General features: G+C 35.4%; 1 pseudogene; it reads left to right on the top strand.

The window, feature by feature from the left end:
- Positions 1 to 6,935: 6,935 nt before the first annotated feature.
- On the top strand, positions 6,936 to 8,258 carry LOC123246466 (annotated as a pseudogene).
- The last annotated feature ends 15,185 nt before the right edge of the window (positions 8,259 to 23,443 follow it).

Raw genomic sequence — 23,443 nt, 5'->3', positions numbered from 1 at the left:
ATTGGAAAAGCAAGAGGTAGAAAGAGAAACACCATTTAAAATCACCCTAGACAATATAAAATACTTGGGAATCAATCTAACAAAACAAACACAGCTATTATATGAAAACAACTACAAAACACTTTTCAAACAAATAAAACTGGACCTCAACAATTGGAAAGCCATTAACTGTTCATGGGTAGGACGAGCTAACATAATAAAAATGACCATCCTACCCAAATTAATTTACCTATTTAGTGCCATACCTATCAAATTACCAAAAAACTTCTTTACTGAATTAGGAAAAACTATAACAAATTTCATTTGGAATAACAAAAGATCAAGAATATCAAGGGAAATAATGAAAAAATATGTGAAGGAAGGGGGCCTAGCAGTATCAGATATCAAACTATACTATAAAGCAGCAATCATAAAATCAATATGGTCCTGGCTAAGAGATAGAAGGGAGGATCAGTGGAATAGACTCAGGTTACTGATGTCAGCAAGACAGTGTATGCTAAACCCAAAGAGCCCAACTTTTGGGACATGAATCCACTATTTGACAAAAACTGCTGGGAAATTTGGAAAACAATATGGGAGAGATTAGGTTTAGATAAACATCTCACACCCTACACCAAGATAAATTCAGAATGGGTGAATGAATTGAATAGAAAGAGGGAAACTATAAATAAGTTAAGTGAACACAGAATACTATATTTTTCAGATCTCCAGGAAAGGAAAGATTTTAAAACCAAACAAGAGTTAGAGAAAATTACAAAATGTAAAATAAATATTTTTGTTATATTAAGCTAAAAAGCTTTTGTACAAACAAAAACAATGCAGTCAAAATCAGAAGGGAAACAACAAATTGGTAAAAAAATCTTTATAACAAAAAACTCTGACAGGGGTCTAATCACTCAAATATACAAGGAGTTAATGCAATTGTATAAAAAATCAAGCCATTCCCCAATTGATAAATGGGCAAGAGACATGAATAGGCAATTTTCAGGTAAAGAAATCAAAAGTATCAATAAGCACATGAGAAAGTGTTCTAAATCTCCAATAATTAGAGAAATGCAAATCAAAATAACTCTGAGGTATCACCTCACACCTAGCATATTGGCTAAAATGAAAGAAGGGGAGAGTAATGAATGTTGGAGGGGATGTGGCAAAATTGGGACATTAATGCTGGTGGAGTTGTAAAATGATCCAACCATTCTGGCTGGCAATTTGGAACTATGCCCAAAGGGCTATAAAAGACTGCCTGCCCTTTGATCCAGCCATCCCATTGCTGCATTTGTACCCCAGAGAGATAAAAGATAAACAGACTTGTACGAAAATATTCATAGCTGCGCTTTTTGTAGTGGCAAAAAACTGGCAAATGAGGGGATGTCCTTCAATTGGGGAATGGCTGAACAAATTGTGGTATATGTGGGTGATGGAATACTATTGTGCTAAAAGGAATAATAAACTGGAGGAATTCCATTGAAATTGGAGAGACCTCCAGGAAGTGATGCAGAGTGAAAGGAGCAGAGCCAGAAGAACATTGTACACAGAGACTGATATACTATGGTAAAATCAAATGTAATGGACTTCTGTACCAGCAGCACTGCGATGACACAAGACAGCTCTGAGGGATTTATGGTAAAGATGCTACCCACATTCAGAGGAAGGACTGCAGGAGAGGAAACATATAAGATAAACAATTGCTTGAATGCATGGGCTGACGCGGACATGAATGGGAAATAGACCCTGAACAAGGACATATGTTACAACCAGTGGAAATGTGCGTTGGCCATAGGTGTGGGGAGAGCAGGGGATGAAGGGGAAAGTAGGGGCATAAAGTATGTAAACAGGTTAAAAACGAATATTAATAAATGTCTAATAATAAAAAAAAGGAAGAATATTAGCTGGTCATATCTCGTCTTCAATTTGCTTATCAGTTTATTTGATTTCTGAGCCTCACTTTCCAATTGCGAAATTCTGCCTTTTAAGCTGTTATTTTATTGCCAGATCTCTTCCATGTTTCTTATAATCTCAGATTTGAACTCTCCAAGACCTTGTGACCCATTTTCATTTTTGGGGGGAAGGTTTGAATATGATTACTTGTTTGTTCTCCTCTGCTGTTTGTTCTGTTGTCTGGATTTTTTCTGTGTAGAAGTTGTTGAGTGTTAAAGGTTTCTTTTTGATCTTTCTCTTCTGGGGTTCCTGATTCTGGCTTGCCATTGTGAGCCATGTGTCCTCTCAGCTTTATTCTCATGCCACTGTCTGCACTCTTTAGGTTCCTGAGGTCTCAGGTCTAGTTGTTCTTAGGGTCAAGCCTCCTAGTGGTCCCCTTGCTTGTTCTTCTGCCTGAAGGTCCTTTAACAGTATCAGGGCACTGCTTCCACAGTCATACACCCCTCTGCCCTGGGTCCCCAGTCAATGTCTGAACCTGTGCTCAGGATCTACTTTCAGGCCTGCACTCAGGGTCTGTGTTCAAAGTCCATGAGTTCTTTAGCCTCTTGGGGTCTTAAGGCTTGCTGCTCTTAGGAACAGGCCCTGGTGATGCCACGTTGCTGCCAAGGACTTAATGGGTGCCCCAAACTTGCTCTAACTCTTTTGCAATAGCTTTGGCACTATAGGTGGTGTGTGGGGGTGAGGGGTTTGCTCAGCTTGCATTTTCGTGACAGCTTTTTTTACCCCTTTATAGCATGGAAATACCCTGATTCCACGTACCTTCAATGCTGCGCCCTGTTGTGGGGTCGCTTTTGTTCATCTCTATTTGTTTTTATGTCTTCTTGAGGAGTCCTGTATGTTTTGGTTAGGAGAGGTCAAGCAGCTGCTTTTTACTCTGCTGCCATCTTAACCCGGAATCCTCAGGAACTGTTATGTTGAAATGTTCCTTTTTAGTTTTATGTTTTTATGCTCAAGTGCACAATAAAAAATGAAAATTTAAATTACAAATATATGGATGGAATCTAATCTATACTATAGAATGGAGTGTCTGTACCAATGAAATCACAAGTATATTGAGGTATGAATATAGACATTTTAAGCAGTGATATCTTTCTAATTTTATAGTCATAGAATTATTGGTCTGGGGATAAAGAGTAAAACAAATCTCAGAGAATGTCAGTGACTTGCCAAAGGTATTATATTTTGGTAAGAGAAGTGAATTTGAAATCAGGTCACCTAACTTCTTAACTACCATTCTTTCTATTTTCCCATACTACCCTTATCTGTGTAGATCAAAGGAGAAAAGACTGATACAATTCCAGCTCTTGTTCCTGGTTCCTTTCATGCTCTCCAAGTCTGTTCTTTCCTTTTGATGATTGGAATTCTAACTTTAACTGACAACTGTTACTTATCAAGCCATAAACTAAGAGTTTATTTTTAGCACAAAATGAAGTTGGCAATTGTCAGTAATTACTTTGTTACCATAATTAATACATATAACCCAATTAAATAATTAAGGTTTTAAAGAGGTTTGTTTCTGTCTGAAGTATTTTGTTAGACTGTATAAATGGTCATGGAGAATTTGGAGCTATCCATATTAATGACTGGCAGATTATGTTGTGATCACATGTTTCAAACTGAATATACTGAAGGTTTTGCTTTGGTGTTTTGGGGTTTTCATGCTTGTCTAGACATGATCTCTTTTTGATCTCAAAACACAAAACAAATCACATTATTTTAAGCTGACCTCCCAGTAGGAAGAGGGTTCTCATTACTTTGAAATGCCTTATTCTTAATGTAGGTTTATTATGTTTCTATTTGCTGGAAGATTTTAGTAATATGATGACTTTTTTAAAAAATCAAATATAAAATAAGTAAGTTATTGTTATTGACCTTGGTCACTTTAGGAGACTCACTGCTGAAAATGTTAATGCTATGCTGAATGAAAAATGGAGATAAAGGAGCATTTACCATTCAATCTTCTTTCCCTCTGGCAACTGCTGATATAAACATATACATTTCTGTGCTTGGGCATAAGGAATATATTTCTTTAATAAAATATCAAGGGGGAAGCTAGGTAGCTCAGTGGATTGAGAACCAGTCCTAGAGACGGGAGGTGCTAGGTTCAATGTGACCTCAGATACTTCCTAGCTGTGTGACTTTGGTTAAGTCCCTTGACCCCCATTGCCTATCCATTAACGCTCTTTTGCCTTGGAGTCAATAAATGGAATTGACTCCAAGGCAGAAGGTAAGGGTTTAAAAAATATATATCAATACTTCAATAAATTTTGTGATCTTTAGTCAGAGGATATAGGTTTGAATCATTCTTCTGCCATCTTACACCTATATGATCTTGGGTAGTTTATTCCAGTCTCAGTTTCTTTATCCATAAGATGGGGAATAGAGTTGGAATGAGTGGATTTTCTTCTATGATCTTATCTTGCTAGTGTGGATATTCCTTTTATTGGTTCAGATCACAACTCAAATATTTTTTATCATCCTCAATTAACTCTTAAGTCTTTCCATAAATTATCCACAGAGAATTTGCCCAGTACATACTGGTTTTCATGGATACCATTGCAACAACTGAGTTTTCTTTCTACTATTGCTTCTTTTCACAATATGGCCATTCTACATTCTTTTACACTTATGTTTTGCTCATTTCTTCTTTGACATTTAAATCAATTAGTCAACATTAATTTTTATTTCCCTACAAATATGTGCCAAAACTATGATAGGTGATAAGAATAAAAAGATAAAATTAAATAATCTATATATTCCAAGAGCTTATAACTTATGAAAGGAAATAATAGGTATGCATATAAATGTAGCCCCATTCATCTGTAGGCTTAATAAAAAAAAACATGTGTTTATATGTGTATATGTTTGTACATGTGTTTCCTTAGTTACCAGATTTGTGGGAGAAGAAAATTGAGTAAAATTAGGGAAACCTAGACACTTTGAGTCCCTCAGAGATGATCCATGTGCAAATGGAGTAACATTATAAAATGCTATGAAAATATTATCTAATATAAATGCTTTGCTGAAACACCACTATAACAAGCAAGACCAGTACTACTAGTACTACTACTTCTATTGCTATCATTACAACATAATTTCACAGAGAATCTAGCATTTGGAAGAGTCAGGAAAGGTTTCATGTAAGTAGTGATGGATAAACTGAGTTTTCAAAGAAACTGGGGATTCCAAGAGGCAGAAGTTAGAAAGAAATGACTCTCAACTATAGGGGTTGAAATGTGGAAAGGTAGAGAAAGGTTATGGAATATGATGAATGAAGAACATCAAGATAATTTTATTATTTTTAAACAAATTGTGGCCTGTTTTAATGCCATGTGTCTTTGCATTGTCTTTTGGAATCTCTGTAAGTTTGATCCTATGTAGATTTTACTGGTACTGGATTATAAAACCATACATAAGTAGCTAGAGAATTTTGGCAAAAAAGAAAAATAATAGTCTTTTCTTTCAAGCTATAATGATATGCAATCACTGGAAACATTACACTAATTCAATTCTAGACCCAGCTTATTGGACAGATATCTATGATATATGTACTGAACAACTCAATCCATAGTCTGATATGTTATAGTCTTGGTAATTGTGCCTTAATTTTTTCCCATGCGGATTGTGGGGCCAATTACTTTTCAATGGTTGTTGATCTCATTGAGGACTACATGTAGTGTTTATGTGGTTAGTACAATTACCAGAATATTATGCTAAAGGTCAGGAAGTCATAGCTATAAATAAGATTAAAGCTAAGAAAGTTATTTTTAAAAGTTTAATGGACTGATGCCTAGCTTGATACACACACACACACACACACACACACATACACACACACAAACATTTTGTATGCATAATTCATTGTACAATGCTTAAATAAAATCAATCAACAAACATTTAAGCACATATTATGTTCCAGGTCCTGCACTAGGTGATGGAAATACAAATATAAAGAAAGAAGTAACCTCTACTCATGAAAAGCTTAAATAATAGCTCATAATTAAATTTTAATTCCCCTATTTGTTACATGGCTAAAGAGTCACAAGATAAATACAGCTAGTAAGTACTTTCCTTTTCAATTCTTTCCAGTTTCTGAAGTTCAAAAACAACCCCAAAATTCACAGTGAATTTTTGCAAATCATCACTCTCTTCATCTAATTTTCCAAATTGTCAAGTCATTCTTTTCTTCTAATGGACAGTTCCTGATATTGACCTTTCCAATTTGATGTGTATGGACAATCTCATCATCAAAGGGAATTCCTCTTCTTGAAATTTTTGCAAGATATACTTCAATTGTTGCTTATATTCAAAAGATTATTTTAAAAGATTTTTCTCCATTTGTATATCTTAAGATATGTGTATATGTGGGAGACATCTTAATGGAAGAGAAACTTAAAAGGATATTCTTTCTCTTCCTCAATTAACCATGTTACTATGAAATCATTTATTGTAGAAAATAATTTGAAAGTCTGTCTTCTGTGTTTTCCTCAAATATATTTTCAATGTGTCTACAGACTCTTATCATGATCCTTTTAAAGGAGAAATAAGGCATCTATTGTCTCATTTCATTAAGCAATACATTGTTTAACACTGTGATTACTCTCTCTATATATATCTCTGTGAATAATACTATGTGAGATTTCCCCCATCCCTGATCATTTGCAGTATTTCTTTGAAATAACTTGAAAAGCAGTTCCTAAGGGTCCCTAAAATTTTATGACTCCAAGAAAAGAATACTTCTTTACAGATTAGTTATAATCTATCCCTTTTTAACTGACTTTATTTTACATGTCATTATAATCTCCTAACTTTGAAAATGGAGTACAGAGGAAATGATGGCCAAATATTGTGGTTGTACAGTGATCAATGATGATAGATCTGATTATGTTTAAAAATCACAGAAAAGGTGGCTGGGCCCCCGAGAGAAAGATTTGGAATCCAAGAAAAGGAGGACAATTACAAAGTATTACTGAAGGAAGAGATTCACCAAATCAATAATGGAAAAACCCAGAGGGGACATTACCCAAGGTCCTATTTTTGGAGAAGATTGTGGAAATGAAGGCAAAATAGGGAGACTGGAGCAAAATCCTGCAGACAAGATTCAAAAGAAAACCTTTTCTAAAAAGAAAGGTTTCAGGCAACTGATAGTAACCAAAAATATAATAATGCCCACAGAAGAAAGAGAAACTAAATGTAATGAACTTAGGAGAAATTTCACACTACAGTCAAAACTTATTACTCATCAGAGAGTTCATACAGGAGAGAAATCTAGTAGTTTTGACACATGTGGAACAACCTTCAAACAGCATTCAGAATTAGTTAAATGTCGAAAAATTTGTTCAGGGAAGAAAACATACAAGTGTAATGACTGTGAGAAAATCTTTAGTGACCGCTCAAACTTTATTCGTCATCAGAGGATTCATACTGGAGAGAAACCCTACAAATGTAAGGAATGTGGGAAAGCCTTCAGCCAGAGTTCATCCCTTATTGAACATCAAAGAACTCATACTGGAGAGAAACCCTACAAATGTAATGAATGTGGGAAATCATTCACTGTGAGCTCATCCCTAACTCAGCATCAGAGAATTCATACTGGAGAGAAACCTTATAAATGTAATGAATGTGGGAAAGCCTTCAGTGATTGCTCATCCTTTACTCAACATCAGAGAATTCATACTGGGGAGAAACCTTATAAGTGTAATGAATGTGGGAAAGCCTTTAGTGATTTTTCATCTCTCACTCAACATCAGAGAATTCATACAGGAGAGAAACCCTATAAGTGTAATGATTGTGGTAAAGCTTTTTTAGCCGTAGTACACACCTAACTCAACATCAAAGAACTCATACTGGAGAAAAACCCTATGAATGCAATGAATGTGGGAAAGCCTTCACTGCACATTCAACCTTTACTCAACATCAGAGAATTCATACTGGAGAGAAACCCTATGAATGCAGTGAATGTGGAAAGGCTTTTCCTGAAAGTTCCTCACTTACAAAACATCAGCGAGTTCATACTGGAGAGAAGCCATATGAATGCAATGAATGTGGGAAAGCCTTTAGCCAGAGCACGCATCTTATTCAGCATCATAGGATTCATACTGGAGAGAAGCCCTATAAATGTAACGAATGTGGAAAAGCCTTTGGTAATAGTTCAGTCCTTCTTCGACACCAACAACTTCATACCATAGAATAAATCCTGCTAATATTAAAACTTGGGGAAAGAAGTTTTTCATCATTTGCCCTAATTTTCCGTGGCATTTACTTCTAGCACCCATAGGAAGGCCTGGCATATTGCTTGGCTCTCAACCCCTTATTAAGTATATACAAAGCTTCCTAGCTAGGATAGGTGTATCAGAAATAATATTTCCATGTTAGGATGTTATGTAATTTGGCCTACTTTCTCCTGCTCCTTTGACCTGTACATCTGATTCTTGACTGCCTGCCTACCCAAACTTTTAATCATACACTTTGCCCCTGATCTTTGTATTTTGGTTTTCATCTACCTGCTTATATGGGTTCTGATATTATTTTATTAGTTTCTGTGCATGTCTTAATTTTTACTGGTTTACCTGGATCCTCTCCCATTGATCTTCCCTGATTTCAGGTATCCATATATGCCCTGATATATACTTATCTGTCTGCTTTCTAATGTAGAGCTTTACACTGACTTTTAATGATAATATCCGGAGTCTTCACTATTTAATGGCAGGTTATCACCTATTTTGGAAGTCTGATGTCTCAGCAAGTCCCTTGACTGTTCTACTCTTGGCTTCCTATTGCTTCCTCTCTCTGTTATAATAATAGCAGTAATGCAATGTATAAGTGATTTATTCCTTATTCAAGAATCATCCTTTCTTCCATTTGTCTCTTTTCTGTGGCCAAGTGAGAGCAACGTCTGTTGTGACATTTACAGTTATGAATTGTCTGTACTATTGAATTATACTCTTTAAGTCTCTTAACAGTGCTGAACTTAAAGAGAATCTCCAAATAGGATGTTTTTTTAAAGCAGTAAGAAAAAAATCAAGAGGCATTATTTAGCCTTTGTGTCAAGAGACATTTACTAATGATTAGAGCTGTACCAAGGTCTAATAGGCTCCCTAAAAAGATGGAGTTGGTTTCCTCTCATTTGACATCTTCCAGCAAAGGCCTACTCAACAACTTGTTGGATACATTGTAGGAAGGGATTCTTTTTCAGATAGGGGTTGGACTAGAAAATCGCTGAGGTCCCTTATAAGGCAGAAATTCTATGATCTTATTAATAGATGCCTCTTTGACACTTAAAAGAGTAGATGTCATAATTTTGAGTCTTCCCATTAAAGTGAGCTGATTTTCCACACTCTTGGTCTCTGCTTCTTTACAACAGAAAACTAAGTATATTGCTACATAATCCATCCTATGATTTCCTCTAGTCAGAAAATAAATTCTTTATCTGATCAAAAAAAAATCACAGAAAAAAAAAACATTTCGTTTTTCATCTTATTGCCTCCGGACTGTTTCCCAGCTATCTTTTCATACTGCATATACTCTAGCCATCATTCTCATCCTCATCAATTATCCTCCCACCCGGAGAGTAACCTTGAATTCTTTCCATCATTCTGACAGCCATGATAGGTGAACTTTTACCTTCTTTTACCTTGAATCGAGCCTCCACATTTCACCCAACCATATCCTTACCAAACTTTATAAGTCTCTCCTTGCACCATATGCATGTTCTGTTTCCTCTTATGTCTTGTCTTCTTCCATTAGAATATAATCTCATGAGGGGCAAGCATGTCTTGTTGGTTAAAATTTTTATCCCCAATGCTTAGGATAATGCCAAGAAACTTTAAAGTATTTATTCATTTTTTATCAATTTATCTTCTTTCTAATCTACCTACCTCTGTTCTTTCTTTCCAAACTTGTGTTTCAACAATTTCATTTATTATGATATACACCATCTTCTGAGCTTCTCTTTTATAAGAAGTATTCATAATATAGAGGAATATCTCTTCTGAGTCATCTTCATTTTTTGACTACTTTTATTTCTTAATGCTAAAAAATATTTTCCAATATATTCTCCACTATTTTCCCTTGAGCTCTGGAAAATATTCAGTGAATAGTTTATTTTTATTTAGTTTATAGGATCTTGTCAAGTCTTTCACTGAATTTTTTCTACATCATCTCTGTTAGTACATAAGATTAAATTAGTTGGAAGGTTATCTGTATACCATTTAAATTATGGACAATACAATTTGAGATTTCTATGTTACCCAGAAAATTATATTTTGTAGCCTTTGAGTACACTCTAAAACCAACTGATCAAATTCTCTCATGTAATTTTGTGAGGGGAAAGAAAAACTTGTGTACCACTCTTTTGACTGCAACCTCTTTAGAGCTTTTTTTTTTTTTCATTTTTATCAAAATGACAGTATGGATTCCATTCAGTTCACACTAGTATATGAATTTTTGTTCATTTTGTGAAGATCTCACATTGAATTTTCCAACAGTTAAGGTAATATTTATTCAGATTCCAAAGAATATTATTACTTCCATATCTCAATATTCATGTAATTTTATCAGCGTACATACTTTCGTAACAAATACAGATGGTAATGTCTGCTCTATCATTCTATGTACTACAATGCCTTGACATATCCTATTTAAATCCTCTGAAAAACTTCTGCCTGATAGGGTGGAGTCCTTTAATTATTTATCTTATTTTCTGAAGTTATCTTATATAATAGCGCATTGTTTGAACTGTCTGTCATGCTTAATTCTATGTAGCTGACCTACCTCCATTTCCTGCCATACATAACTTCATTTATGTTTTCCATATCATTTCTTGTACAATAATAACTATTGGTAATTGGTAAAGACTGAAATCTAATTTTTACTTTGTATAGACCACAATTTTGATTCATCTGGTATTGTGTTGTTTTATTCTCAGCCACATTGCATAACAGGAAGAGTAGATTGACATGTTTAGTGATCTGAGATCTCATAAATTTAGCACTTAAAGCACCAACTTCCATTTTTAATCTACCCTAATCTATTATTTTTACCCTTCCTATGAATATACAACAGAACTTGTTCATCCTTAAAATGAACTTTCATTTACCAATATCATCTTTTCAGGCTATCATTCAATAGTTTTCTTTATATGAAAAGCCATCCTCTTAGAAAAAGAACATCACAAAGAACAACTAATCCCAATACTATACAAATTATTTGATATAATAAGCAAAGAAGGAGTCCTACCTAATACCTTTCATGACACAAATATGGTACTGATTCCAAAGCCGGATAAATCAAAAACAGAGAAAGAAAATTACAAAACAATTTCCCTAATGAACATAGACACAAAAATATTAAATAGAATACTAGCAAAGAGACTCCAGCAAGTGATCAAGAGGATTATCCACCATGATCAGGTGGAATTTATACCAGGAATGCATGGATGATTAAACATTAGGAAAACCATCCACATAATTGACCATATCAACAGTCTAACAAACAAATATAACATTATCTCAATAGATGCTGAAAAAGCCTTTGACAAAATACAACACTGGAAAGTATAGGAATAGAAGGGTCTTTCCTAAAAATAATAAACAGTATATATATAAAACCATAAACAAGCATCATATGCAATGGGGATAAATTAGAAGCCTTCCCAATAAGATCAGGAGTGAAACAAGGACACCCATTATCTCCTCTATTATTTAACAATGTACTAGAAACACTAGCAGTAGCAGTTAGAGAAGAAAAAGAAATTGAAAGTATCAAAATAGGCAATGAGGAGACTAAGCTATCACTCTTTGCAGATGATATGATGGTCTACTTAAAATATCATAGAGAATCAACTAAGAAGCTTGTGGAAATAATCAACAACTTCAGCAAAGTTGCAGGATACAAAAGAAATGCACATGAATCATCAGCATTTCTATATATTTCCAACATATCACAGCAGCAAGAGGTAGAAAGAGAAACACCATTTAAAATCACCCTAGACAATATAAAATACTTAGGAATCTATCTACCAAAAAAATACAGGAATTATATGAAAACAACTACAAAATACTTTCCAAACAATTAAAACTAGATCTAAAAAATTGGAAAAAACATTGAGTGCTCATGGGTAGGACGAGCTATCATAAGAAAAATGACCATTCTACCCAAAATAATTTACCTAATTAGTGCCATACCTATCAAACTACCAAAAAACTTTTTCACTGAATTAGAAAAAAAACTATAACAAAGTTCATTTGGAATAACAAAAGATCAAGAATATCAAGGGAAATATCGAAAAAAAATGTGAAGGAAGGTGGCCTAGCAGTACCCAATATTAAACTATACTATAAAGCAGCAGTCATCAAAACAATATGGTACTGGCTAAGAGACAGAAGGGAGGATCAGTGGAATAGACCTGGGGTAAGTGACATCAGAAAGACAGTGTATAAGAAACCCAAAGAGCCCAACTTTTGCAACAAAAATCCACTATTTGACAAAAACTGCTGGGAAATTTTGAAAACAATATGGGAGAGATTAGGTTTAGATCAACATCTCATACCCTACATCAAGATGAATTCAGAATGGGTAAATGACTTGAATATAAAGAGGGAAACTATAAAAAAATTAGTGAACACAGAATAGTATACCTGTCAGATCTCTGGGAAAGGAAAGATTTTAAAACCAAGCAAGAGTTAGAAAAATTACAAAATGTAAAATAAATGATTTTGATTATATCAAACTAAAAAGCTTTTGTACAAACAAAAACAATGTAGCCAAAACCAGAAGGGAAACAACAAATTGGGAAAAAAACTTTATAACAAAAAACTCTGACAGGGGTCTAATTACTCAAATATACAAGGAGTTAAATCAATCATATAAAATATCAAGCCATTCCCCAATCGATAAATGGGCAAGAGACATGAATATGTAATTTTCACATAAAGAAATCAAAATATCAATAAACACATGAGAAAGTGTTCTAAATCTCTAATCATTAGAGAAATGCAAATCAAAGCAACTCTGAGGTATCATCTCACACCTAGCAGATTGGCTAAAATGAGAGAAGTGGAGAGCAATGAGTGTTGGAAGGGTTGTATCAAAATTGGGACATTAATGCATTGCTGGTGGAATTGTGAACTGATCCAACTATTCTGGCTAGCAACTCGGAACTACGCTCAAAGGGCTATAAAAGAATGCCTGCCCTTTGATCCAGCCATACCATTGTTGGGTTTGAACCCCAAAGAGATCATAGATAAATAGACTTGTACAAAAATATTTATAGCTGTGCTTTTTGTGGTGGCAAAAAACTGGAAAATGAGGGTGTGCACTTCAATTGGGGAATAGCTTAAGAAATTTTGGTATATGCTGGTGATGGAATACTATTGAGCTCAAAGGAATAATAAACTGCAGCAATTCCATTTGAACTGGAAAGACCTCCAGGAATTGATGCAGAGCAAAAGGAGCAGAACCAGAAGAACATATGTACACAGAGACCAATACATTGTGGTAAAATAGAATGTAATGGACTTCTGTACTAGTATCAATGCAATGACCCAGGACAGTTCTGAGGGACTTATGGTAAAGAACACTACTCACATTCAGAGGAAGAACTGCAGAGGCGGACATGATTGGGGATGTAGACTCGAAACTACCACTCCAAAGCAACTATCAACAATTTGGAAATAGGTCTTGATCAATGACACGTGTTAAAACCAGTGGAAATGTGCTTCGGCTATGGGAGGGGGTAGTTGGTGAGTGAAGGGGAAAGTAAGATCATGTAAGTAATCATGTAACCATGTTAACTTTTCTAAAAAATAAAAATTATTAAATAGAAAAAAAGAAAAAGAACATGATTCTTGCTTCCATTTCCCTATCTCTCAGTCATTTCTCAATTCATTGCAATATGGTTTTCAATCTCACTATATGTGTATGACTGTTCTTTCCTTTTGACACATCTGGTGATACTTTTATTAACTTTTTTGCAGCTTTTACATTACAAACCACTCTCATTCTTTGGCTTCCATAACACTATTTATTACCTTCTGTTTTAGCCCCTGCTTTTCTTAACTTGCTTTTAAGTATCCTTTGATTTCTCCAACTGCCTAAGAATGGATAAGCATTCAGGCTCTTTCCTGGGCCCTCTGTTCCCTTTACACTATATTTATGAGTGATCATCATCAGTTCCAGGGAATTTAATTATCATCTTTATGTAGATGACTCATGAATGACTCAACTGTAGTGTCACAAACTCAACTACTTACTACATGTCCTATAAGCATCTCAAATTCATCATTTTAAGACAGCGCTCACTATCTTTGCTTATAAAATTTCCCTTCTAGATTTTCTTATTCTGGCTGTGTGTTAAAATCCTTTTAAGTCATCCAATTTTGCGACCACTGCATCATTTACTACCCTCCCTCATCTAACCAATTGCAGTCTTGTCAGTTCCATCTCCACAGTAATTCTTTGCTTGATCCCCTCTGCTCAGACAGCCACACCACTGATTCAGTCCTATATTAATTCTTTACTTGACTCTTCCAGTAACATTCTAATCAAGTTATCTTTTGTTAAATTTAAATTAATATCAATAACTCCAAGTATTATATTTATGAAGTTTATTAATAATCATTTGAAGTAGAAGGAACAAAAGAACAAAATTAGAAAACCTAAGTAAAAAAAATGTTGGTAATTTTCCTGCCTGGCTCTCACCCAACCTCAACACCTACATTCCTGAGAAAAAAAGAGCAAAGGAGGAGATACATAAATCTTATATCTTCCCTATGTTGGTACTTTAGTTTAAATACAAATATGGGATGGTAGGAAAGAGAGTCCTGAAGGGCAAATTCTAATTACACAATACTCCCTGTGATTCCATTGGGAAATGAGCATGTAGAATTCTGCAAGATTTATATGCCTAATTTTACAATAAATCAGTACACATAATCAACTTATATCTCTAAAGACCTTTAACTACAGGTACATACAATATTTCACTTTCTAAGGGGAAATTACGATAATTTGAGGATAAGAGGGAAATAAAAGAGAAAGAGAGCAAAATCAATGTTAGGTGGATGCATTTACAAAAAGCCAATTGGGGGCAGTCCTATTTGGCATATGTAATAATAAATTAGGTTCATTTAAGTCCTGGAACCCTACAATCATTTTCCCAGCTTTGACAAGTCTATCTCAATATGTTGAGGTGTGCTCATTCATCTCTTGCTTTAACTTTTCAAATGTTCCCCAGGAATCAGGATGCTTAGCAAAGGATTTCATAGCTTCTACAAGATCTTCCCTAGCTCTTCTTACGTATACTAGGTTTTGATGACTGTTTGATTCTATATCTTCATAATATTCTGGCCAAGATTTTAAGTTTGTGTTCCTATGGGTCTCCTCAATAAATTGTGCTTTCTCTGCAAGTGTAAATAATTCAAAAAGAAGAATTTCAATGTTTGAAAATGTGGGATCAAAAGTCTTCATGCTCTCTTAAATTCTTTTATGGCCTTGAAGGGATTTTAAAAAAGGCAGGCATTTGTTGTTTTAGGGTGTCTAGATCTGCAGCAGTGAATGGCTTATGTCTTTTTAAATTGAGAAACCCAGACTCTGGATGCAAAATCATGTAATAAATAATTGGTAATATTGGTACTGCTGGTGCTGTTGCCCCTTCCTCTCTTTTCTTTGCTATGTCTATATGTGCCTCAGCTGTTTGTATTGCTATTTCTATTTTGTTCCCTTCTATGATCCCCTTTCCCCCTTTCAATTGAGCATTCTCTTCAAGTAACTTTGCTATTTCCTTTCTTAATGTCATTATCAATACAGTGCTATCATTCTTGTGTCCTAGCAATTTGTGCACTAAATTCTTTAAGCCAAATAGAAGTGGAGGAATGAAATGATTACTGCAATTGTAGTTGGTGTGAAAGCAAAGGACTGACCTATTTCTAGCTTCAGCCATTGGCAGGAATCATATATTTCTATGATTCCCATTATATAACCTGGGATCACTAACATCCACAAATTATAAACCATAGTCAAAAAATTGTATAGTAATGTAAGGATTCCCATCATGATAAAAATTGGTTTCCCCACTGATGCATCCATTGTACCAGTTTGAATGTAAAATTTCTATGGTACTGTGCCTTTAAATTGTCTTTGCTTGTCTAAGTTTGTCCCCCTTGCTATGCTGTAGATAGAAGAAAAATGGCTGCCATCTGGTTCAAACAGAGCCTTTTTTAAAAAATGATTTAGGTACTTCACCTAAGCTGCCTCTGCCAAAATTTTAACAATAAGAGCCAGTTAGGGATGTTTGATTGAAAGAAGATAGAGAAAGTCTATGTGGGGAGTCTCTCTCCCAGCACTCCCCTGGGGCCAAATATACATTGGGAGACCTTAAGGGGGTGTCACCTGGAAACTGGGTGACCTGGATGGTCATGCCACACCACAAGAGTTGGGGGCAAGGCTTCCCTATAAGAGGAGGTATGAGGTACCCCAATCTGATCCTGAATCAGGGTTCGGTAAAACCTCCCCTGAGGTCAGTCAGTTTCTCAGCAGGTGGTCTGGCTTCAAGATGGAGGCAGCCAGACCAAGCTGTGCTTCACCAACCCCTCATTGGCTCTCAGGCACTCTGGAATGCTATGTGACTGTTGAATGTCTTTTTTTTTATTTTTTGCAAATCAGGAATTGGGGAAAGGGGTGAAGGGCAGAGGGATATTGGGGTGCCCTCTTCTCTATTTCTATGGGATCTGTCACTTAGGAGGAAACCCTAATGGTTCCCACTCCTAAGTTTCTCCCCCCCTTCTCCTTCTATTTCTATTTCTATTTCTCTGTTTATATCCTTTTCCATAATTATAAGTTTCTACTGAAAAAGGTCTCTCAGCAAGGTTGGGTAATGGGAGAAGGAGACTAAGAGATTGCTCCCAAAATGGAGTCCAAAAACATAGCTAACTCTATTGTTAAAGTCTTGTGATGCAATGGCTTTGATCAGGGAATCAGGGTTTCAATTTCCAAAAACAAGATTCTCAGGAAGTCCACCTCCTCTCTCTTCCCAGTCCTCTGCCCAAAGACCTCTCCTATCTTCCTAGTAGAAATTCCCAGCATCCTCTCTGGTCTCAACTGCCAGAAACTATCAGCAACTGTCTTCTCTGGCTCCTTTCTGTATCATCCATGATTCTGTAAGGGCTTCAAGCTGCATCACAGAATTCCATAGTGTCTCCCAGAACTCCAAGGGAGGGCAGTTGGAGACCTGGTATAAAAGCAAGGGTCCTGACTCTTGGCTTTTGGCACACACACTCTGTGCAGCTTCAGGGGCTGAGGCATCCAGTCTCTGACAACCAGGGGCTGCTTTACTTTGATAGCTATCCTCAAGATAGACCTTCAAGCAAGATCACTGTCTACCTTCAGTTTAACTGTTTAGGATTTATAAGAAAGATCATTTGGGGCTTATATAGGTGTCCTACCATTCCTTACACATCCCCCTTCACCCTTCTGGGGGAATGTACTGCTAAGCAGCATTTAGAAGTTTCAGTTAATTTACCTTCCCTCCTCTTTCCTCAAACCTGGTTCCCTTCTCCCTATTCCCTGTAATCACTAAATTCATCTGTTTTGTGAAGATACAACTTGTATCCTGTTAATTTGGGGTAATACTTACCACCTTCCTTCCACCAAGCCAAGTATTGCATCCAAGCTGTAGCTATAGCTGTCTCTGTCCTAGAGCCTGTAGTCTAATCTGTAGAAGACCTTAACCTCATACACTCCTATCCTGCGGGAGAATAATTTATACAAAAGTTATTATCTCAAAAGGTTTAGTTTCTATCCATTTACCATCTTGGTCCAGAATTTACCTAGCTTGATTAGCCATCTTAGCCAGTAGAGAAGGTATTCTGTTAACTGTTTCCAACTGCTTCCTGTGTGGGTGAGATGGAGGAGTACTCCATTTGCTCTTGCCCCTCCCATGCAGTCAAGTTTGCCTGCTCCTCCTCTGATCTGAGACTGGGGAAAAATCATTGCTATTCTGACCTGAATCCTACAATTGCCAATCTGACCCAATTCCTACACTTTGGTCCCATCCCCCTTGCAAAAATCCCATCCTTACACAGAAGAGTGTACATTCAAAATAAATGACTTCAACTCCCCCCCAAACCTCCACACACACAGAGTTCAAATCACTTTATCCCAAAGTTCATTCTGGACATTTTGGTCCAGTGTGGTCTCTGCAGGTTTCTTTACGGTGCCTTCTCCAAACAGTTCACTTTCTTTTTTCTTTCTTTTTTTAAAAATTTATAATAAAATATTTTTCCATGGTTCCATGATTCATGTTCTTACTCTTCCCTCCACCTACCCCAACTCCCACCCCCTGTAATCAATGCTCATTTCCACTGGTTTTTGCATGTGTCATCGATTAAGTCCTATTTCCATATTGTTGATAGTTGCACTGGAGTGATTGTTTAGGATCTACATCCCAAATTATATCTGCAACAACACATGTGATCAAGCAGTTATTTTTCTTTTGTGATTCTACTGCCATAGTTTTCCCTCTGATTTTGGATAGCATTCTTTTTTATAGGTCCCTCATAATTGTCCTGGATCATTGCACTGGTGCTAGTAAAATCCATTATGTTCAATTTTACCACAGTGTATCAGTTCCTGGGTACAATGTTCTCCTGGTTCTTATCCTTTCACTAAGCATCAGTTCCTGGTGGTCATTCCAGTTCACATAGAATTCCTTCAGTTCATTATTCCTTTGAGCACAATAGTATTCCATCACCAGGATATACCACAATTTATTCAGCCACTCATCAATTGAAGGGCATACCCTTGTTTTACAGTTTTTTGCCACTACAAAGAGTGCAGCTACAAATACTTTTGTACATGACTATTTCCTTATATCTTTGGGGTATAAACTCAGCAGTCAAATAGGTTGAATCAAAGGGCATACAGTCTTTAAAAGCCCTTTTAGCAAAGTTCCAAATTGCCATCAAAAATTGTTGGATCAATTTACAACTCCACTAGCAATGTATTAATGTCCCAATTTTGCCACATCCCCTCCAACATTCACCATTTTCTTTGCTATCATGTTAGACAATCTGCTAGGTGTGAGGTATTACCTCAGGGCTGTTTTGATTTTCATTTCTCTAATTATAAAAAAAGATTTAGAACCCTTTCTCATGGGCTTATTGATAGTTTTGATTTCTTTATCTGAAGATTGCCTATTCATGTCCCTTGCCCATTTATCAATTGAAGAATGGCTTGATTTTTGTACAATTGATTTAGCTCCTTATATATTTGAGTAATTAGATATCTGTCAGAGTTTTTTATTATGAAGATTTTTCCCTCTTGTTGATTCCCTTTTAATTTTGGTTGCATTGGTTTTCTTTGTACAAAACTTTTTTTAATTTAATTTAATCAAAATTATTTATTTTACATTTTGTATTTTTTCTAACTCTTGCTTGGTTTTAAAATCTTTCCTTTCCAAGAAATCTGAGAAGTATACTATTCTGTGTTCATATAATTTACATATAGTTTCCTTCTTTATATTCAAATTATTCACCCTTTGTGATTTTATCTTGGAGTAGGATGTGAGATGTTGAACTAAACCTAATCTCTCCCATATTGTTTTCCAAATTTCCCAACAGTTTTTGTCAAATAGTGGGTTTTTGTCCCAAAAGCTAGACACTTCGGGTTTATCGTAAACTGTCTTTCTGACATCACTTACCCCAAGTCTATTCCACTGATCCTTCCTTCTGTCTCTTAGTCAGTACTATATTGTTTGGATGGCCACTACTTTATAGTACAATTTAAGATCTGGTACTTGTAGGCCACCTTCCTTCATGTTATTTTTTTCATTATTTCCCTTGACATTCTTGATGTTTTATTCTTCCAAATGAATTTTGTTATAGTTTTTTCTAATTCTGTAAAAACGTTTCTTGGTAGTTTGAAAGGTATGGCACTAAATAAGTAAATTAATTTGGGTAGAATGGTCATTTTTACGTTAGCCTGTCCTACCCATGAGCAATCAATGTTTTTCCAATTGTTTGGATCTAGTTTTAATTGTTTGGAAAGTATTTTGCAGTTTGTTGTTCGTGTAATTCCTGTGTTTGTTTTGGTACATAGATTCCTAAGTATTTTATATTGTCTAGTAGGGTGATTTATTTTAAATGATATTTCTCTTTATAACTTTTGCTGCTGAAATGTGTTGGAAATATACAGAAATGGTGATGATTTATCTGGGTTTATTTTGTATTCTGCAACTTTGCTAAAGTTGTTGATGATTTCCACTAGCTTTTTAGTTGATTCTCTAGATTTTTTTTTTAAGTAGACCACCATATCATCTTCAAAGAGTGATAGTTTGGTCTCCTCATTGCCTATATTAATTCATTTCTTTTTCTTCTCTAATTGATACTACTAGTGTTTCTAGAACAGTGTTAAATAATAAAGGTTTTGATGAGCATCCTTGTTTCACTCCTGATCTTATTGGGAATACTTCTAATTTGTCCCCATTGCATATGATGTTTATTTATGGTTTAAGATATATACTGTTTGTTATTTTTAGGAAAGGCCCTTCTTTTCCTATACTTTCTAGTGTTTTTAATAGGAATAGTTATTGTATTTTGTCAAAGGCTTTTTCCAGCATCTATCGAGATAGTCATGTGATTTTTGTTTGTTAACTTGCTGAAATGGTCAATTATTTTCCTAAATTTCAAATTTTTAAAATTTCAAAAAATTTCCTAAAAATTCTAATTAAGGAAGAATAAGTCCATAACTGGTCCTTGAATCAGGGCCAGATTAAAGTGATATATGGCCCACAAGCCTGGAGTTGCAATTATACCCTTATCAGCAGCCAGGATTACAGATGATTTCCATACTGTGAAAGAGAGAGAAAAAATGAGAAATAATACTAGATTTTGAAGGAAAAAGGAAATATGATTCTCTTGTCTGATTTTACCTTTTCTCCCAGGGATAGAGGAGCCAAAATGGCAGCCAAACTAAATACTTGATAGAAATCTGGATCTGACATGGGGAAATCCTGTATCTGACATCAAACAGCTGCTTCCTCAAACCTCAAAATAAGTTTAAGTGCCATGTCTTGGGACAGAATCTCATCAATCCAACTGGTTTTTGTTGGCCTCCTTGATCCTGTGCTCCTAGGTACTGTGCTGGCCCTCTTTTGTGATCCATTCTTCTGGAATAATACACAATCTTAATCAAAGTCCCATAATATTTAACAGTCACTGGCAAGTTTCCATAGTCTAAAGCTTTGGGATATGCATTGACATTAGGGCTAATGGAATTTTTAAACTTATCCTTGTACAAAATCAAAAAGCCATAAATATTGGTAACATGTGCTCTGAGTACAAAAAAATGAGATAAAAAAGAAAACCCAAATACTCTATTGCACATACAAGGAAAAACACTAATAAATTTTTTTTAAATCAAAAATATATAGTTCACATTCCCTGAAAAGATGTTAGCCAAGTAGAAACACAATACAAAGTTTTCTCACTCCAAAATGAGATCCATTTCCTTTTTACCTTGGCCATGATATACAGTATGAGGGCAAATAATTTTCACCAAGTAACAGTTTTTAAAAACAGTAGTACAGAAGTTAATGCACATTCAAAGAAGTACCAAAATTCCCCAAATCACAATAGCCCATTTAATGACAATAGAAAACACCTGCTATCATTAGGATTCACATGTGTCTCTGTAGCCACTTGCTGTGTGACATTTTAAAAACCTATGAAGCTCATGGATACTTGTTACAAATTCTCCAGATCTAGCCAATCTATCAACTTTAGATGAGACATTTCTAACAAAGTCTATTACTGCCATCAATCCAAAATATGGCAGGAGGAACCAGGAAAAAAACAAAACAAAAGGAAAGAAAACAAACAAACAAAAACCTCTGAACTGTTGATGAAAACCTTTTGGGTCTAAAATGTCACTAAGAATTTAGATATTTCTAGTAGATGTATACAGTAAGCTAAAGAGTTACAAATATAAAAAAAAAGTTCAAACTGCTTGGGAAATGCTCCCCTATCCTGGATGAGATTATAACCCATCACGGGGATTCAAGCCCCTTTGGAAACTTTCTTCCTCTGGTATGATGCTGTAACAGCCATAAAAGGCATGTCTTAATATGTCCCCTCCATTGAAATGTGGAGGTGAGGAATAAAATAGTAAAAATCACTGCTGATGTCTCATCCATTAATTTTTTTATAAATGTGGATGTGGGGAATACAATAGTGCTATTGCACTTTACTTCAACCACTAAATGGACCCTTACCTCTGTTACAAACAACTCAAAGGTAGGCAAATGATCAGTCAGAGGTAGTGGTACTACTAGATATCTGAAAATCACTTTTGAAGACACCTTAAAATCAACTGAGATTTTTAGCTGATTAAATTCTCCAAACACTGTATATAGGTTGTAACTAGTTTGATGGAGTCCATCCATCATCATTTAAGTGACAATTAACAAAGACAAAGAAGGAACAAAAGACCATTTAGGCAACTTGTGACCTCAATGGATGTGGTGACAATCCCAGAATCTATAAAGACCTATAGTTTTAACATGGAAAAGGATTTGTCCAAGTTGTTTATAGACTTTTATGTTGGTATTTTCTCCAGTCCAGTTATAGGGCAGTACAAATAAAGACAATGTAACAGAATATATAGCTAATGGCCAAATCACAGTAGCTGAAAATGACATAGTGTAACAGAATATTATAGATTAGATTGATATGTGAACTTAAAAAAATTAAATTTTAAAGCAAACAATCAGCAAGTACAATATATGTGACAGGATGTGAACAATGAATTCAAGAGTCCTTTTCTCCAATTCTGAAAGCTGTGTTACAGAGAATTCTTCACTATTTGGAGGAAAATAAACTGAAACAGTTAAGATCAATAAGACCTGTGTGACCCTGGGCAAGTCACTTGACCCCCATTGCCTACCCTTACCACTCTTCCACCTATAAGACAATATACCAAAAGTTAAGGGTTTAAAAAAAAAAAAAGATCAATAAGACAATGAAGTCTAAAATGGCTAAAAATCCACCTCCAGACTCTTTAAGGTTCCTTCCCCTCCTGAGGATCATCATCCATCTAGATTCCCTTGGTCACACTTCTGAGGTTCCCCACACAGGTACAGATTTCTGTACTGAGCATAGTGTGGATGAACTCCATATTGGATGTGTTATAGAGACTGGGTAGAATCTCCATTCTGCATCTTGAGATTACTCAAGATATATTTCAGTTGTTTTTTTTTTTCTTAGAGAGGAATAGATAAATTTCCAAATATGCAATCAGTTCAAGTACTCCCAGGAATGGTAGTAAGAAAAGACAACCCAAAACCATGAGCCATGCAAGCTAGGTAATGCTGTCCAGGAATGGGAGCTGTTTGAGATAGGCAGGAAACCAGGCAATGCTTGCACTACTACTTTCTGTCCATAGGTGGCAATACCCTGGTATATACTGGTTAGGAATAAAAACTTCACAAGTCTAGTAGATGGAGACATGACCC

This window comes from Gracilinanus agilis, chromosome 4 (assembly GCF_016433145.1).
Source record: "Gracilinanus agilis isolate LMUSP501 chromosome 4, AgileGrace, whole genome shotgun sequence".
NCBI classification, from domain to species: domain Eukaryota; kingdom Metazoa; phylum Chordata; class Mammalia; order Didelphimorphia; family Didelphidae; genus Gracilinanus; species Gracilinanus agilis.
This window is presented reverse-complemented; position numbering and strand designations above follow the sequence as displayed.